We start from the raw sequence: 19,610 nt of genomic DNA, 5'->3' as shown, positions 1-19,610 counted from the left end.
CTAACCAGTACCCCCTGGAGCTCGTCTCTCTAGCTGCATATATATCAGAAGATGATCTAGTCGGCCATCAGTAGAAAGAGAGGCCCATTGGTCATGCAAACTTTATATGCCTCAGTACAGGGGAATGCCAGGGGCAAGAAGTGGGAGTGGGAGAGTGGGGGAGTGGGTGGGGGAGTGTGTGGGGGACTTTTGGAATGGCATTGGAAATGTAACTGAAATAAATACCTAATTAAAAAAAACCAGTTAGTTGTAGCTTTAATTATGTTGCCATGGTTACTAATTATGTTGAATTTTTTAAATATTTTCTTCTATTTGTATTCCTTCTTTTTCAAGATATACCTGCTTTTTCCTTATCAGTTTTTTTCCTTTATCATTTTTAGACTCATCCATTATCTGACTCATCCTTTAGTTTCTTACCCCTAATGTATGGGATTCAGAAATCTTTTCCTGTTTTCTGCTCATCTCTTTAATTTTTTAATCCTTTATTTTGATGATTAGGAATTTCAGTTTTAATGCTTTTTGATTTTTTGAAGAAACAATTTTATGTATTTTTTTTCTTAACAAAACAATGTTACTTTCTTGCTTTAAAATAAATTTTAATAAAAATATTTGAGTTTATTTATTTACTTATTTATTTACTGTGAATCTTTGTTTTTATTTGGAGAACTGGCTGACCCAAAGAGTCCTTCCTCCCACCACTTGTCCCTGGTTTGGGCTTATATGGTTTTTGTTTTTCTATACTGCTTTTATTTATATTAAAACCCCAGTTGGTATACATGTGCCTGCTATCTAGCTGTAGTGGTTGTAAAGTTTGTTTTACAATGATACGGGGATCAAACACTTTCCCACTTCGGGGCCCTGAGTTCATGTCATTTCTTTCTTTTTTTTAATTTTTAACATTTTTTATTACATATTTTCCTCAATTACATTTCCAATGCTATCCCAGAAGTCCCCCATAGCGCCCCCCAATTCCCTACCCACCCATTCCCATTCTTTTGGCCCTGGCATTCCCCTATATTGGGGCATATAAAGTTTGCAAGTCCAATGGGCCTCTCTTTCCATTGATGGCCGACTAGGCCATCTTTCGATATCATGTCATTTCTTACATGACACAGTAGAATATAGAAACTCAATGGTAGAGCTGAGCTTATCGTGTTCAAGGTAGTAGGTTCAATCTATAGCAGCAACAGATTTCTTTGGGGGACTCTGTCCCAGAAAACAGCTCCTTGTCCCTCAGTCATTGTCGTCATCGCTCTTCCTCACCACCTCCTCTGGTGCCTTGGCATCCTCTTCATCTTCCCTCAACCCTGCAAAGAAATCATCCGTGCTCCAAGCTTTCCTGCTTAGGGCACTAAGTGGTCCTCCCTTTTTCTTGCGTCGCCCATAGCCCTCCACAACCACAGGTCGAAGCTGAGTCATATCCCAAAACTTGAGGCGCTGGTCGTGGCCACTACTGGCCATAAAGTGGCCACAATGGGATAGGGCTAGCACCTCCACAGGCTCCCCAGCATGCCGGCCTACAGTGCCTACCACACGGCTTGGCAGTATGTTCACAGCCCTAATGATTCCATCCGTGGAGCCAGTGCACAGCAGATTCTCCCTGACTGGGACCATGTAGTCAATGGACTGTGCTCTCAGGGCAAAGCGGTCACTTGTAGCCCCCAAACCATTCCAATTGAAGAGGTGGATGGTCCCCTCGCTAGATCCACAGGCCACCTTCTTCCCGTATTTCATGAGGCCGATGGCGGTTAGATCTCCTGACTAACTCTGTGAGTAACTCAAACTGGTGTTTCTTGATATTGAAGAGGCAAGGCAGCCACCTCCACTGGCTGTCAGCAGCAGCTTTTTGGCTGGGTGTAGAGCCATGTCAGCAATGTGCTCCTTATGCTGCCGTATATCCATCAAAGGGCTCTCTTAATGCTGGTCCCATAGTGGGATACCACCAGTGTTGTCCCCAGTAACCAAAACACCCTCATCTACAAGCAGCAGACTGTTAATAGGGGCACTGTGAGTCTTAGAAATTCATCTTTCCAATTGTCCCTGTTCTACATCTAATGCATTGATTGCTTTGTCCTTAGAGACAGTAACAAGTTTCTGCCCATACTTTGAGAAGAAAACTGCTTGGCAGGACTTGAGGTGCTGTCCTGAGGACCAGAGTTCTTTGGTTTCTCCCTCCTGACAAGAGTAGGCAAAGATGAACGCGTTCCCGTCCATGTCCCCTGCTGCCAGCAGATCTCGAGTTGGGTGGAATGCCAGGCCACTGGCTGGAGCTTGCAGCACGATGTCTTCTGGGGTATGACGGATCTGGGGTGCTGCCTTTGTGGAGTCAAGGTCTTCCTCTTCATTGTCTGAGTCCTCTACAGGACTCTCCTCACACGTGGGGTCGGTCCATAGGATCCACACGCTCTGGGGAACCAACTACATGGACAGGGGTGTGGCCTAAGTCCATATTTGGGTTTCTAACATGGCCATATAGCTAGGTCAGAACGCTGAAGCACATTAATGTGTCTGTTTTCTAACATAACTGAAGTCTTTAGAATAATACACTTTTCTTCATGGTGAATATTCTGCATCTAGACACGTTCATCCTACGAGCTTGCACATTGCGATTTTGCCTCACATCATGCTGTTTCTCTTCTCCTTCCCACTCTGGTAACCACTGTTTTAATTTTCCATATTTCTATAATGGTTACTTATGTTTTCAGCGTACAAGTGCAAATTGTATGGGATATTTCTCTTTCTGTAACTGTCTTTTTTCAGGTCCTTCAGGTCTATCCATGATGCGGAAGATGGCAGGGATCCCTTTTTTTTTTCAGGTCACATGCCAAATAACTTTCAGCTGTGTTTACTGATCACGTTCCTTTTACTCATGTGCCTGTTGACACACATTTATGCAGTTTCCACGCTTTAGATTCAGTAAATAATCTTGCAGTGGACATAGGGTGCAGCTGTCTTTCCCAGGCAGTGATTTAATTTCCTGTGGCTATATATCCAGAAGAGGGATTTCTGGGTCATGTGGGAATCATCCTTGTATTTATTTTCTTATAGCTTTTGAAATTGTTTTGGGTGGGGAGGGGACGATAGTATTATGTTGAGTGTGCAGTATCTCCCACTGGTTCTGTTGTACTTTTCCCTGATATTAGTGGTATTGTATACTGTCTTGCATATTTATGGGCTGTCTGTGGAGCAATGTCTGTTCCAATCCTTTGTAGATTTTTAAATCTTTTTCTGTTACTCTTCAGAGTGCCTTATAAAATTTGCCATCTCCCGTACTAGTTCTGGGAAGCTTCAAACAAATAAATGTCTACTTACCCCAGACAGGGAACTGAAAACGGTCAAAGCACAGATAATACTAAAGTCCAATTTGGTGAACCAGTGAGTTTTATTGAGACTACTTACAAAATACTAGTGAGAGGTTTCTTACAGAAATGACATACCAGAGATCCATCCCATGATCAGCTTCCAAACGCGGACACCATTGCATTCACTAGCAAGATTTTGCTGAAAGGACCCAGATATAGCTGTCTCTTGTGAGACTATGCCGGGGCCTGGCAAACACAGAAGTTGATGCTCACAGTCCGCTAGTGAATGGATCACAGGGCCCCCAATGGAGGAGCTGGAGAAAGTACCGAAGGAGCTGAAGGGATCTGCAACCCTATGGGTGGAACAACATTCTGAACTAACCAGTACCCCGGAGCTCTTGACTCTAGCTGCATATGTATCAAAAGATGGCCTAGTTGGCCATCACTGGAAAGAGAGGCCCATTGGACATGCAAACTTTATATGCCCCAGTACAGGGGAACGCCAGGGCCGAAAAAATGGGAATGGGTGGGTAGGGAAGTAGGGGGGAGGGTATGGGGGACTTTTGGGATAGCATTGGAAATGTAATTGAGGAAAAGATGTAATAAAAAAAAAAAGAAAAAAAGAAATGACATACAGACAACTGTATCACCAAAGTCCACCCCAGTGTGAGGGACAGCTCAAGGAACTGAATATCCCTAGGATATGCTACACAGCATGCAGTAAGCTCAACAGGTTGGAAGACGCACCTTCCCCGTGGCCTCTTTCGGCTGAGCTGCTTACAGGCAATTTGGCTGGACTTTGTTGCTTCTGGCTCTGACTGGTCTCAGTTTTATCCATCCTGTTAGATCTGAACCTCTTCTAGTTAGTGCAGCATACCTATAAGCCTTTTTTCCCCCCAGCTTATCTTGTTTGAGAATGACTGTCAGTAGGCTTTACTGCTTTTATAGTCTTGGGGAAGAAGGGCCTAGTGAATGTGGTCAGTTTCAGGGACTTCCTGAAACAATTCTGAGTCATTTTCTTTCTGCCACAATGAGCTTTCTTTCAGGTTAAAGTGTTTCTCCTCCCCCTAGCACATCCAGTTGTTTTACCTCCTTATAAACATCCTGCTCTACAATATCCTGTTGTGTTTCATTTTCCCCTTATATCCATTTCTTATGTTTCCCTCCAAGATGGAAGGCTTTAATCTCGGAGGAAATAGCTATACAACACTATTAGATATGCGATTTGTGAACATTACCCCACAGTCTTATTGCTTTCCATTTTAGATGATTATATCATTTCCTGTGGCTTTTGATGCTTTATTTAAGAAATCTTACTCCCAAACTCATGAAGGTGTTCGACATAATTCTCATTAACCAACACTTGGAAATTTGCTTGTTTACATAGGATTTCAGGTGTGAGTTAATTACTATTTCTCCTATACCCCAAGTGAAGGAACTCTAGTCAGCCTGGGTGTGGCAAACATGGCTCTGGCAGGCCTGGTCTTTCTCTGCCTTGCTAACAACTGTAAGATTACATCCCTAAAGCTAAACACTAAGGTCTATTCCCAAGTTTGGTCACTTCCCCCTCCTGAGGCTGACTAGCAGGGTCCAGCAATCAAAAGCCCCCTTTGGCTCACCTAATAACACGCCCAATTAAAATTATACATCTCATTCTTTACCTTTATAAACTGCAGTTTTCCTATTGGCTACTTCTCTCTCCTCTCTATCCAGAGGAATTCCATTGTCCTTCTCTTGGACAAATACCCTTTCCCTGTCTCTCCTGTACCCTTCTCCTTCTCCCTCATCCTCTATCTCCTTTCTTTGTCTCTTATCTCTGCCCTTTGTCCCTCTGGGGTAAATGAATCTCCTTTTTGCTGAGAACTTGTTCTTGCAGAGTACTGAGCTGATATCAATACTTTCACAGAGTCTATCCAGTTCTTCTAGTACTACTTATTGACTTGTTTTTAATCAGTCTATATACTGTCTCATATAACAACTTCCCTTATTTCCTTTAAAATATAAGCAATCTGATATCATACATTAATGTTAGTTTGATTTTGAGCTCTTGGGCTTTTCTAAGGTGACATCAAAAATAAAAAATCAAACTCTGATCTCGGTTGCCATAATAAAATGATGAATGAGAGCAGAAAATAATATATGATGATAAAGATGTTTGCGATTTCTTTGCCAAGGTTTTAAAATATTCTTTTGCAGGAGATTACAAAAAGGATCAGAATATCATGTCATTTGCTTGCTCATATATATATATATTTAAATTTTGAATCCTGAGGGAATTTGACCATCTGAGGAGAGATTATCCAAGGAAGAGAGTAAGCAAACAAACAGAGAACTAGATAGCTGAATGTAGAAGACAGTTTGGATATGTCAAATGGCTAGCAACTAGATACCACTTTTTTTTGTGAATATTTTTGATTAAAAGATAAAAACAAAAGGATATCTTCTCCATGACAGATTTCTCCTGTGACTGAGAGGACAGGATAGTTTAGCAAGCAATAACAACAAAACTCTCCAATCTACCAAAAAATGGAAGCCCGTAGAAAGCTTGCTATGATTGAACCCTCATCTAGAAAATTTGGTGAGCTTAATTTTTTTCCCTTAGCATGGATTTATTATTATAACATATGTCCTACATCAACAGTGCCAGATGAACTGTAAAGTCTGAGAGAACAGTCGCCAGCAGAGAGTAGGTTGAGATTTGGCTTTTTAATTACTACAGCCCTTCACTTCCTCTCTCTCTCTCTCCCTACATGCTTCTTTGAGCTGTTAATTATTTAGGAGCTAGCTCTGAATTCTGTGAACAGTAGATCTGACAAATTCAATCTTCAAATTTCTATAAGTCTTTTTTTTAATTTTTAATATTTTTTATTACATATTTTCCTCAATTACATTTCCAATGCTATCCCAAAAGTCCCCCATAGCGCCCCCCACTTCCCTACCCACCCATTCCCATTCTTTTGGCCCTGGCATTCCCCTACATTGGGGCATATAAAGTTTGCAAGTCCAATGGGCCTCTCTTTCCATTGACTAGGCCATCTTTCGATACATATGCAGCTAGAGACAAGAGCTCCGGGGTACTGGTTAGTTCATCATGTTGTTCCAACTATAGGGATGCAGATCCCTTTAGCTCCTTGGGTACTTTCTCTAGCTTCTCCATTGGGAGCCCTGTGATACATCCAATAGCTGACTGTGAGCATCCACTCCTGTGTTTGCTAGGCCCCTAGGTTTTTTGTTATTCCAGATGAATTTGCAGATTGCACTTTCAAATTCGTTGAAGAATTGAGTTGGAATTTTGATGGGGATTGCATTGAATCTGTAGATTGCTTTTGGCAAGATAGCCATTTTTACAATGTTGATCCTGCCAATCCATGAGCATGGGAGATCTTTCCATCTTCTGAGATCTTCTATAATTTCTTTCTTCAGAGACTTGAAATTTTTATTATACAGATCTTTCACTTCCTTAGTTAGAGTCACGCCAAGATATTTTATATTATTTGTGACTATTGAGAAGGGTGTTGTTTCCCTAATTTCTTTCTCGGCCTGTTTATTCTTTGTGTAGAGAAAGGCCATTGATTTGTTTGAGTTAATTTTATATCCAGCTACTTCACCGAAGCTGTTTATCAGGTTTAGGAGTTCTCTGGTGGAATTTTTAGGGTCACTTATATATATTATCATATCATCTGCAAAAAGTGATATTTTGACTTCATCTTTTCCAATTTGTATCCCTTTGATCTCCTTTTGTTGTCGAATTGCTCTGGCTAGGACTTCAAGTACAATGTTGAATAGGTATGGAGAAAGTGGACAGCCTTGTCTAGTCCCTGATTTTAGAGGGATTGCTTCAAGCTTCTCACCATTTACTTTGATGTTGGCTACTGGTTTGCTGTAGATTGCTTTTATGATGTTTAGGTATGGGCCTTGAATTCCTGATCTTTCCAAGACTTTTATCATGAATGGGTATTGGATCTTGTCAAATGCTTTTTCCGCATCTAACGAGATGACCATGTGGTTTTTGTGTTTGAGTTTGTTTATATACTGGATTACGTTGATGGATTTCCGTATATTGAACCATCCCTGCATCCCTGGGATGAAACCTACTTGGTCAGGATGGATGATTGTTTTGATGTGTTCTTGGATTCGGTTAGTAAGAACTTTACTGAGGATTTTTGCATCAATATTCATAAGGGATATTGGTCTGAAGTTTTCTATCTTTGTTGGGTCTTTTTGTGGTTTAGGTGTCAGAGTAACTGTGGCTTCATAGAATGAGTTGGGTAGAGTACCTTCTGTTTCTATTTTGTGGAATAGTTTGTGAAGAACTGGGATTAGATCTTCTTTGAAGGTCTGATAGAACTCTGCACTAAACCCATCTGGTCCTGGGCTTTTTTTAGTTGGGAGACTATTAATGACTGCTTCTATTTCTTTGGGGGATATAGGGCTGTTTAGATCATTAACCTGATCTTGATTCACCTTTGGTACCTGGTATCTGTCTGGGAACTTCTCCATTTCATCCAGGTTCTCCAGTTTTGTTGAGTATAGCCTTTGGTAGAAGGATCTGATGGTGTTTTGGATGTCTTCAGGATCTGTTGTTATGTCTCCTTTTTCATTTCTGATTTTGTTAATTAGGATGCTTTCCCTGTGCCCTCTAGTGAGTCTGGCTAAGGGTTTATCTATCTTGTTGATTTTCTCAAAGAACCAGCTCCTTGATTGGTTGATTCTTTGAATAGTTTTTCTTGTTTCCACTTGGTTGATTTCGCCCCTGAGTTTGATTATTTCCTGCCGTCTACTCCTCTTGGGTGAATTTGCTTCCTTTTGTTCTAGTGCTTTTAGGTGTGTTGTCAAGCTGCTAATGTGTGCTCTCTCTAGTTTCCTTTTGGAGGCACTCAGAGCTATGAGTTTTCCTCTTAGAAATGCTTTCATTGCGTCCCATAAGTTTGGTTATGTTGTGGCTTCATTTTCATTGAACTCTAAAAAGTCCTTAATTTCTTTCTTCATTCCTTCCTTGACCAAGGTATCATTGAGAAGAGTGTTGTTCAGTTTCCACGTGAAGGTTGGCTTTCTATTATTTATTTTGTTATTGAAGATCAGCCTTAGTCCATGGTGATCTGATAGGATGCATGGGACAATTTCAATATTTTTGTATCTGTTGAGGCCTGTTTTGTGACCAATTATGTGGTCAATTTTGGAGAAGGTACCATGAGGTGCTGAGAAGAAGGTATATCCTTTTGTTTTAGGATAGAATGTTCTGTAGATATCTGCCAGATCCATTTGATTCATAACTTCTGTTAGTTTCACTGTGTCCCTCTGTCCATTGGTGAAAGTGGTGTGTTGAAGTTTCCCACTATTATTGTATGAGGAGCAATGTGGGCTTTGAGATTTACTAAACTTTCTTTAATGAATGTGGCTGCCTTTGTATTTGGAGCATAGATATTCAGGATTGATAGTTCCTCTTGGAGGATTTTACCTTTGATGAGTATGAAGTGCTGCTCCTTGTCTTTTTTGATGACTTTGGGTTGGAAGTCAACTTATCAGATATTAGAATGGCTACTTCAGCTTGTTTCTTCATACCGTTTGCTTGGAAAATTGTTTTCCAGCCTTTCATTCTGAGGTAGTGTCTATCTTTTTCTCTGAGATGAGTTTTCTGTAAGCAGCAAAATGTTGGGTCTTGTTTGTGTAGCCAGTTTGTTAGTCTATGTCTTTTTATCGGGGAGTTGAGTCCATTGAAATTAAGAGATATTAAGGAAAAGTAATTGTTGTTTCCTGTTATTTTTGTTGTTAAAGTTGGCATTCTGTTCTTGTGGCTGTCTTCATTTAGGTTTGTTGAGGGATTACCTTCTTGTTGTTTCTAGGGCATAGTTCCTGTCCTTGTATTGGTTTTTTCCTGTTATTATCCTTTGAAGGGCTGGATTCGTGGAGAGATAATGTGTGAATTTGGTTTTGTCTTGGAATACTTTGGTTTCTCCATCTATGTTAATTGAGAGTTTGGCTGGGTATAGTAGCCTGGGCTAGAATTTGTTTTCTTTTAGTGTCTGTATAACATCTGTCCAGGATCTTCTGGCTTTCATAGTCTCTGGTGAAAAATCTGGTGTAATTCTGATAGGCTTGCCTTTATATGTTACTTGGCCTTTTTCTCTTACTGCTTTTAGTATTCTATCTTTATTTAGTGCATTTGTTGTTCTGATTATTATGTGTTGGCAGGTATTTCTTTTCTGGTCCAGTCTATTTGGAGTTCTGTAGGCTTCTTGTATGTTCATGGGCATCTCTTTCTTTAGGTTTGGGAAGTTTTCTTCTATAATTTTGTTGAAGATGTTTGCTGGTCCTTTGAGTTGAAAATCTTCATCCTCATCCACTCCTATTATCCGTAGGTTTGGTCTTCTCATTGTGTCCTGTATTTCTTGGATGTTTTGAGTTAGGATCTTTTTGCCTTTTACATTTTCCTTGATTGTTGTGCCGATGTTCTCTATAGAATCTTCTGCACCTGAGATTCTCTCTTCCATCTCTTGTATTCTGTTGCTGATGCTCGTATCTATGGTTCCAGATTTCTTTCCTAGGGTTTCTATCTCCAGTGTTGCCTCATTTTGGGTTTTCTTTATTGTGTCTACTTCCCTTTTTAGGTCTAGTATGGTTTTGTTCATTTCCATCATCTGTTTGGATGTGTTTTCCTGTTTTTCCTTAAGGACTTCTACCTGTTTGATTGTGTTATCCTGTTTTTCTTTAAGGACTTCTACCTGTTTGATTGTGTTATCCTGTTTTTCTTTAAGGACTTGTAACTCTTTAGCCATGTTCTCCTGTAATCCTTTAAGTGAGTTATTAAAGTCCTTCTTGGAGTCCTCTACCATCATCATGAGATATGCTTTTAGATCCGTGTCTAGCTTTTCCGGTGTGTTGGGGTGCCCTGGACTGGGCGAAGTGGGAGTGCTGGGTTCTGATGATGGTGAGTGGTCTTGGTTTCTGTTAGTAAGATTATTACGTTTACCTTTCGCCATCTGGTAATCTCTGGGGTTAGTTGTTATCGTTGTCACTGTTTAAAGATTGGAGCAGAAGCTGTGTTCCACTCACCCAAAGTCTCAAAATCCTGTGGTGGGTGTTGTGGGCAGCTGGCGGGTGTCAGCCGACCCTGCACTCTAGTTATCCCAGTGCTGGTCCGGCCGGAAGAGGCCTGTGGCCCTACTCAGGCCAGTTTTCTGCTTCCCTAACTAATGCAGTCTCAGGTCCCTTGCGCAATTGGATTGGAGCAGAAGCTGTGTTCCACTCACCAGAAGTCTTAAGATCCTGTGGTGGGTGTTGTGGGTAGCTGGCGAGTGTCAGCCGACCCTGCACCCTAGCTACCCCGGTGCTGTTCTGACTGGAAGAGGCTTGTGGCCCTACTCAGGCCGGATTTCTGCCTCCCCCTCTATAAGTCTTGACTTTCCTTTACCATGTTACAATAAAAAATAAAATGCAAATGACTCTTTTGGAAGGGGAATGGTTAGGTGTCACTTGTAATATGAGGACTGGTAAAATGAAACAGCATAGAAATAGATTAGCCCATGGAAGAATATTGACTAATTTGAACCAATGCTTGTTAGTATATATTAAAAAAAATCCCCAGCATTTGGATGCTCAGGAAAGTATCCCAGTGGTTACGAGTAGCTGTTCCTTCTTCAGAGTAGAGAAAAGAAATTTGGATGGTTTGAAAATACTTAGTCCTAAATCAATAACCATAAGGAATACTAAAATAACACAAAACCGTTTCATTTCAAAAAATGACAAGAGGGGCCAGTTTTTAATAGATTTTAATGAAAATTACATTTCAATCCATAGAAGTGGCCTTTTAAAAAATCTTTTTAACATATTCAAAAGAACCATTTTGATAAATATCTGATGGGACAGTGTGAAGTACTTACTATTTTGATGTCATTATGATCTGACATTATCTGAGGAAGTAATTTAAAGTATTTCATTAGATGAATGACTTGATGAGATTACACATAGCTCAGAAAGGTGACACATCATGGTCAAAATCAGTTCAAGGAAGCTTACACAGACTTAGCACATCATGAAATTACCCACACATGGACAAACAATTCCACTCCCAATAAAATATAGCTATGATTTCATATTTAAATTTATAATAAGTAAAGAGTACTGAAAAGGATGGCCATCCAGGGACATCCCCACCTGGGGATCATCCTGTCTGTGGACACCAAACCCCAACACTGTTGCTGTTGCCAAGAGGCAGACAGGAACCTGGTGTGGCTGTTCCTTGGGAGGTTATCTGACAAATGCAGATGCAGATGCTTGGAACCAACCTTTCCACTGAGCTTGGAAGGACTGGAAGAGCAGAGGGGGATTGAAACCCCATAGGAAGAACAATGTCAGCTGGATGGATCACCCAGTGCTCCCAGGAACTAGACCACCAATCTAGGACTGTAGAGGGAGGGTTCTGGGGTTCCAGATACATAGGTAGCCGAGGATGTCCTTGTCTGACATCAATGGGAGGGAGGCCCTTTGTCCTGTTTGATGCCCCAGCTTAGGGGAATGCTGGAGCAGTGGGGCGGAAGTGGGAGAGTGGGTTGGGGAGCACCCTCATAGAGGCTAAGGGGACAGGGAAGAGGGTGGATGTGGGATGGGGGGGTTATGGAAGGGTAACAGAGAAGTCGGGGGGGGGGTGGAATATCAGTTGAAATGTAAACAAATGGAATGATTAATTAAAAAAAAGAAAGAAAAGAAAAAAGAGAAAAGGATGGTTATACTTTGTATAGATCAGTCAAATTTTTAGAATTAAAGTAACAAAAAATAATTGTCAAGGTCTATTTAGAGAAGAGTGTTGCCTTTATTTGAATTAACTATTTAAATAAAATAAATAAACCAATTTAGTCACCTCTAGAAATGAGGTTTTCCCTTTCCACAACTTCTGTAGAAGTTAATACCTCTGTAGATGCTTGATAGCATCCAGACAAACATGAGAACCTTATCCAAAGTAGTTCTCTGTTTTAAGAACTCATTCCTCTGTTGGGTATTAAAAATTGAACATGAGTTAACTGAAGTGTTACAAAAATGAAAGACTTATAAATGCAGTTGAATTAGCACCCTCAGAACAAGAGGAGTGCCTTGCTTTGCTGCACCTGGCTCTAATGTGAGGTTTAAAACTGTGATTTTTCCAGCTTGAGTGTGACTCTAAAATCTTCTCCTTGCTACAGATTCCCACAGGAAATTGCAGCTTCATGGATCTGGGTTAGAGCCTGTTAACTTTTGACAGGTACCCTCAAGGATTCTGGTAATTGTGGTCCAATCTGAGGAATTCTGGCTGCTGCCCTCAGTGGCTTCTTGTATGTAGCACTCTATCCACTTTTCACACGGATGGAGATGAGACCACAGCACAACACTTTCTACTCTCAAGCCCTCTAGTCTGTACAGTCGGATTAAATTAGTCTCATTTAGTAACAGACCAGAAAAAGGAGACATTGAAGAAGATTGAGTGTATTAAGGATGGGATTTTTTTTTTTCATTTTTGCCATTAAGAAAGTTTCAAAGTTTTCAATATCTCAATAGAAAAAGAAACCAAATGGACTTAACTTTATTCTGCCTTAGGAACAACATATGGGACTTCCCGGGCGCTCTGTATTTGCCGACTACTGTTTAAGGAATTACAAAATAAAGTCCAATTAAAGAACACAAGTGAGCAATACTCTTGGAGATGGCATATGGGGGATGAGGCTGATAGTTATAGAGTTACAGTTACTTTATGTATAGTTATATATATTATATAGCTATAGCATATGGTTATTGACAATTTCTCAAACAATTTCATCAGTATGATTGGCTTCTCATCAAACACCGCTCCTTACACCTCTCAGTGCGCATGGACTAATATCTAAAATAGTCACAGTAGAGGAACGGGCTGAGAAGAGAGATTTACTAACCACACATCAAAGCTTATTTTGTTGGATGGGAAAAATCATGGTAACAGGATGGATACAGCGAGGTGTGGCATGATCACCTCTAATGGAATAGCTTGAGGAGCGTTTCACAGTTGATAGGAGAGAGCAATCTGAAATTGTGAGTTAATGTCAGTCCTTAGAAATCATGGTGAATTTTCCTTTATAAAGCACTGTTAAAGGTTAAATTAAACTGTAGGTACAGAACCATTATTACTAATTATTTGTATTGCATGTCTTATCCAGTGTTACTAATATACATCCTATACAATTTACATCCTATTACTAGATATGTAATTTATTTTTTTAGATGGTTGATGCTCATATTTAATATTTGTCAGCACTTTGAGCAGCTGTAAGAACAAGAAAGGAGAAGAGGAATCAGATACTCCATGATCTCCTCTGAGCAGAAGTCTGTCTTTGGGATTTTGCATAATCCTCCCAGTATTTATGATGTACATGAGACAACCCTGACTTCTGAAATCTTTCTAACTTAAAATTGATAGAAGTGATGAAGGTCAGATAAAGACCCCACAGCTTCACTTCGCTCTCAGCCCTTGCCAGGTCTCCAGCCGACGATAGACAACTGGACAGAGGTGCGAGCTTCAAATGCTTTCCCATTCTCTGTCTTTAGGGAAAAAAAATCTGTTGAGATTAGTGACCCAGTGGAAGTCAGAGCAGAGTGTTGACAACCATGCTCAAGGCGACAACCAACATCCTTTTATATCTGTAGAATTTTGTGGAAACTGCTAATTATGCTATTAAAATTGTTTAGATCACAGACCACAACTTCATCGTGCGTTATTTGTGTATCAAGCTAGGTGTACATATTTAGAAATTAGACAAGCTATTCTCATTCTGGCTAGGAATTGAGTGTGTTTCTTCTCCTCCTCCTCCTCCTCCTCCTTCTTTTTTGTATGCAGGGATGCTCTTCCTTCCCCTCCTCCACAGCCTTGGCAGCCTGCCTCTCAGCCTGTCCACCAGCGACTCTACAGTAGCAGGGAAGGATACTGGCAACAGACACAGATTCTGTTCCGAAAAAATCCAACTTTACCTTTGACCCTAAATTGAGATAGAATTTTAAAAACAGACTCGGAAATGGAATTTTCTTTTCCCAGCACTGGGACTATAACGTATAAATATTTCATTGAGTGAGAATGAGATGGGAAGATTCACTGGGAAGAATCGGTTCAGAGAACTGATCGGGAGCTGGATCAAAGAAATTAAACATGAGAAAAATGGGAGATGAAAATACAGCACAGAGAAGAATCCACGATCTCTTTCTCTTTTCTCTTTTACCTCCTTTTATATTGTGTGTGTGTGTGTGTGTGTGTGTGTGTGTGTGTGATCCACTGGAAAGATCAGTGCCAGACAAAGCTGAATGGTACTCAGAACCCCTAAGGTTCTGAGCAGTAGCAGTAGCAGCCAAACAGCAACACATGAAACAGCCCTCGCTACCCTCTGTCATTTGTGGTCCTCAACAACCTCCTGCAAGGTGGCAGGCATGAGAAGGGAAAAAACATTTGCTTCAACCATATCAAATATTGATAAGTGCTATATTTTTATTTGTGCCAGAAAAGTTTATAAATATTTTTAAGCATCAGAGGTCCTTGAAAGATATTGCTGTGAGACACGTACATCATCTGGCTTACTGTGAAATTCCTTGAGAGTCCATCTTGGACATTTGCTCTGTGTATGCGTCCTGGGTGACAACATTCACTGGTGACTCTGACTGGTACTGAATACGTGGTTTTAAAATTTGCATTTCCAGTTAGTCAGCTATATTCTAAACCAATCGTTATAGTTTTCAAACCCTGTTTAAATATGCTAGTATGTGTGTGTGTGTGTGTGTGTGTGTGTGTGTGTGTGTGTGTGATGTACTTGGGAGTCTGTCACTCTGGATAGCATATCCAAGTAAATTCTCATCAGAGAACTTATTCAAGTCCACACTCCTGGGTGATAATAGAAAATATCTTCTCAGGAAAAGGAAGAGAGAAGGAAACTGGCTTATATTACCTGTACCCATAATCATGTCTCTCGTTTGCACGTTAGTTTCTGCCACAAAGGCTTTGCTTGACTGTCTCCTTACTGCCCTACGTCCAGCTCATGTTATCATGTCCATCCTGGTTGTGACTGTATCACCTGCTTGTACTGAAAAAAAATTTTTATTTTTTTATTTTTTTTTTTAATATTTTTATTACATATTTTCCTCAATTACATTTCCAATACTATCCCAAAAGTCCCCCATAGCGCCCCCCACTTCCCTACCCACCCATTCCCATTCTTTTGGCCCTGGCATTCCCCTATATTGGGGCATATAAAGTTTGCAAGTCCAATGGGCCTCTCTTTCCATTGATGGCCGACTAGGCCATCTTTCGATACATATGCAGCTAGAGACAAGAGCTCCAGGGTTCTGGTTAGTACATCATGTTGTTCCAACAATAGGGTTGCAGATCCCTTTAGCTCCTTGGGTACTTTCTCTAGCTTCTCCATTGGGAGCCCTGTGATACATCCAATAGCTGACTGTGAACATCCACTCCTGTGTTTGCTAGGCCCCGGCATCGTCTCACAAGAGACAGCTATATTTGGGTCCTTTCAGCAAAATCCTCAAATTCAAAGGAAATGGCTTTATACTCAGATTTCCTGGAGAAAGATGCTTCTTTGTGTTTTCGTGGTAGTAATACCAACACACATTTTTCTTTCAAGGAAGTATGTTGAGTCTATAGATTTAGATTATGCCAGTCAATTCTGCAGTGAGAAATTATTATTAATTTGTCCCTTAATTCATTTTTACCTGAGCAAATATACTTATTACCTTTTAATTTAGGTATAAATCCTCCCAAGTAAAATATCTTCAACCTTGTTTTCCTACCAGTTCCTACTATCTATTTGCTTTCTTTTTAAAACACATCTAGGATGCTTTTTTATGTTAAAATTTTATTAGATATTTTCTTTATTTATATTTCAAATGCTATCCCCTTTCCTAATTTCCTCTCTGAAAGTATCCTATATCCCCCCGCCCCCACGCCCTGCTTCCTAACCTACCCACTCCTTCTTCCTGGCCCTGTCATTCCCCTGTACTGGTTGTGACTGTATCACCTGCTTGTACTGAAAAAAAATTTTTAAAAAAAGGCCAGTGCTATATTAGTGACAGTTTTATTTCTGAAGCTCTGTGATTATGAATGACCCAAGCAAAGAAACTTTGGAAGGCCTGAGGGCTATGGCACACAGTCTACACAGGCAGTTGGCATCTGGCCTCTGAGCACAGGTTCTTGAGTCCTTGGTTTGAAACTAGCAAACAACAGAAAGGATCAATAGTGTCCAAATTTCCTATATACTCAAGTCCGTTTCTGTCAACACATGTAGTATTTATGCTTAGAGTGACCGTATTTTTGCATAATTGAAGTAAGTAAGTAAATAAATAAAGCACTTGTAAAACTTGCCAGTCAATTGTTGAGATTTTATCTTGTATTAATATTTCGTGTAATCTTATTGCTTCCTGACCATGCATGTAAACATTGCCGCCTTAGCTCTTCTATTGGGTGTTCCTCAGATACTTTACACTAAAGAATGTGTCATGTGACTTGGTTGTAGTCTCCAACATACGCTTTAATCGCCAATATCATAACTAATAAATAGCCTAATTGGGCTGGAGAGATGACTTAGTCGTTAAAAGCTAGGCTCACAACCTACTTTACATGAGACATGATTTTTGAGACAGTTTGTTTATATCCAACCCTGCTTCAGCTTCTCTAGTGATGCCATTAAAGGCATGTGTGTTACCATACCCTTCATGGCTCACATTCTGAGCTAAATGTTTCCTTATCACGTTCTACTTTCCACTTTCTTTGGCTTAGTATTGCTTTCTCTTCTATTATTTTGATACGTTTTTTTTTTTTTGTTCTACTTGTCTTTAGTTATGATCTTTGACCACTGTTCCAATGAGATATGTTTGAGAATTGATTATTAGATATTGAATAACAATAAGCTATTAAATATATTTTCTTTATTTTACTTGCAGCTATCAAATATTTTGTTAATAATTACTCCAATTATATATATATACATATATATATATGTATATATATATATTTGGTCTATTAACATCACATTTAAAATGCATTGTATTCTGGATCCCAGACAAATACTTGAAAAAATAATTTTAAGTAAAACTATGACAACAGTTGAATCCATGTTATCTAGGATACTTTCATGAATTTAGTTTCGATATAGATTGTTATTTAAGATGGTGTGCATGTCTCTTTGGATTTTTATGCCATTAGTTTGCAATATGAGGATGCCATTAGTAATACGGTGTGTTCCAAATGCATTATCAAATTAACTTGAAAATCTTAATGTTTTCTTGAAATGCTCTTAACTCCAGAGCCACTTGTGCTGATTCCTCTAGCTTGTTCTTGGTGAACAGCTTGATAAGAAACCATTATTGGGAATTGACTAAAATCTCAAGGACTTACATGATACCCAAGAAAAGCATTAAAGAATGACTGGTAGGAATTTTAGGAACTATAGGTATGCAGTAGAGATAGACATTTTAGGAAATATTTTAATGATACTTAATATTTCTTAAGCCTGCTTCAAGTTAGATGTGACCACGTAACAAGTGTTAATCAATGACAGTTTAGCTTGTGCTACATCTTAAATATACTACATCATCACCTCCATCAGCACCACCACCATCAGCACCGCCAACACCCATTTCCCAGTTTCCTTATTATTCTGGCAATTGGTGATGCCTTGTGATAGGGCTGATGTACATGCAACGCAGTGAGGCGTCTGTTATCCAGGGTCTCTGAAGATCTGTGTGGAGTACAGTTGCTGCTAATCGGTGCAGAATATATCGGAAGAGAATAAACCTGTGTCGTTAAATTTTTAAATAATAGTTATTTTTATACAGTGGATTAAAAATCCTAGTGTCTCGAGATTTCTAGGCAGACACTGCCACTTATCTATATCCCCAGGCTTCTGGCTCTTATTACAGCAGCTTAATGCTGTTGATACTAATACCAGGAGAAGAACAGCATTCTTGCTGTCTCCCCGCATCAGTGAGCAGCACCATATCAGGTAAGTGGGCTGTGGAGTGTTATTGGTTCCTTTTTTGACTTTACTTCCACCCACAGAAGTCACCGTCTGTGTGTTCTGTCACCAAAATGTAAATCCTCAAATCTATTTGTTTCAGGTTATCTTTGTCATCGTTGTACACTAACAACATGCTGTCAGCGTCTTCTTACAATAACTTACTGGTCATTCTGCATCTCCTTTTGCCTCGTCATGATTTAATTCCCACACACTAGTCCAATAGAACCTGTCAAAGTGTAAACTGATATGTTTCTTTCTTTCTTATGACATCACATATTTATCATACTCAGAATGACCACATAGTCAGATCTCACTCACTTCTGCCACTGTTAGTCTCCTCACAACATGAAGCAAAATGCAATTATTAGTTTTGAATGTGTTTCTCTTTTACTTTATCCTTATCTTTAAGCATGATGTACTAGAGCAGCTAGTTTTTCTGTTTTGTTTCTCAATATTCTCAGGAGAATTGAAGCAGCCTTTGGTGCAGAGTTGAAATTGAACAACCATGGGAAGAGTGATAGCTTACAGAGGAAGATGGCCTAGAGCAGGTTTATTAACCTTCATGTATTATTTTTATTTACTTATTTTTGCTTTTACGTTTTCTTTTAAATATATAACTAGAAAATTAAAGTTTACCATAGCCAAACTCCAGAACCTAGGTAATATTTAAAGCAGCACCTCCTTAGCCAGAAATGAAGAATAAATGAGGTAAAAATGTTTTGTGATATCATTTTCCTGAGAGGGCTTGTGAGAGTATAGAGTCACCCCATGAAGCTATTCTTGTATCATTTATTTCTGTAAAACTATGTAGTTCTATTGTAGTCTGTGGATGTTCTTAAAATGGCCACTAACTCCAAACTTTTATTAAGTATTCCATTCCACATAGTTAGGTTAAAAATGAACAAAATGACTTGCAGTATAGGACTGCATGTTGTTTATTATCATGTGACGGTCCTGAGAGCTTGGGTGTGAAGCACTATACTAGTGTTAGGTTTGTAATGGGAGTCCCCTCAGCACTGAAGGTGCTCTTAAGAAGATAATTCATCTCTTTACTGAGTTAGGAAGTTTTCAAGGACCCAAGCAACACCCATGAGGACTATTCCGGACTATTTCCCTTTTTATTTCCTTTTTATTTCTTTTCTTAGTTGTTCTCTCAAAATACAGGCTTCTTTGCAGTTTCATATAAGGTATCTTGATTGGTATATGTTAAACTTTTTATGGCATCTTTAATTCACCAGAGAATAAGTCCTCCTCTGTGATATGAAACTGCTCCATTTCAGTTTCCCACAATACAAGA

General features: G+C 39.6%; 1 pseudogene; it reads right to left on the bottom strand.

The window, feature by feature from the left end:
- Nucleotides 1-1,233: 1,233 nt before the first annotated feature.
- On the bottom strand, nt 1,234-4,140 carry LOC110306244 (WD repeat-containing protein 55 pseudogene; annotated as a pseudogene).
- Between the last annotated feature and the right edge of the window lie 15,470 nt (nt 4,141-19,610).

The sequence above is a fragment of the Mus caroli genome, unplaced genomic scaffold, assembly GCF_978045245.1.
Source record: "Mus caroli unplaced genomic scaffold, Mus_caroli_1 scaffold_2, whole genome shotgun sequence".
Lineage (NCBI taxonomy): Eukaryota > Metazoa > Chordata > Mammalia > Rodentia > Muridae > Mus > Mus caroli.
This window is presented reverse-complemented; position numbering and strand designations above follow the sequence as displayed.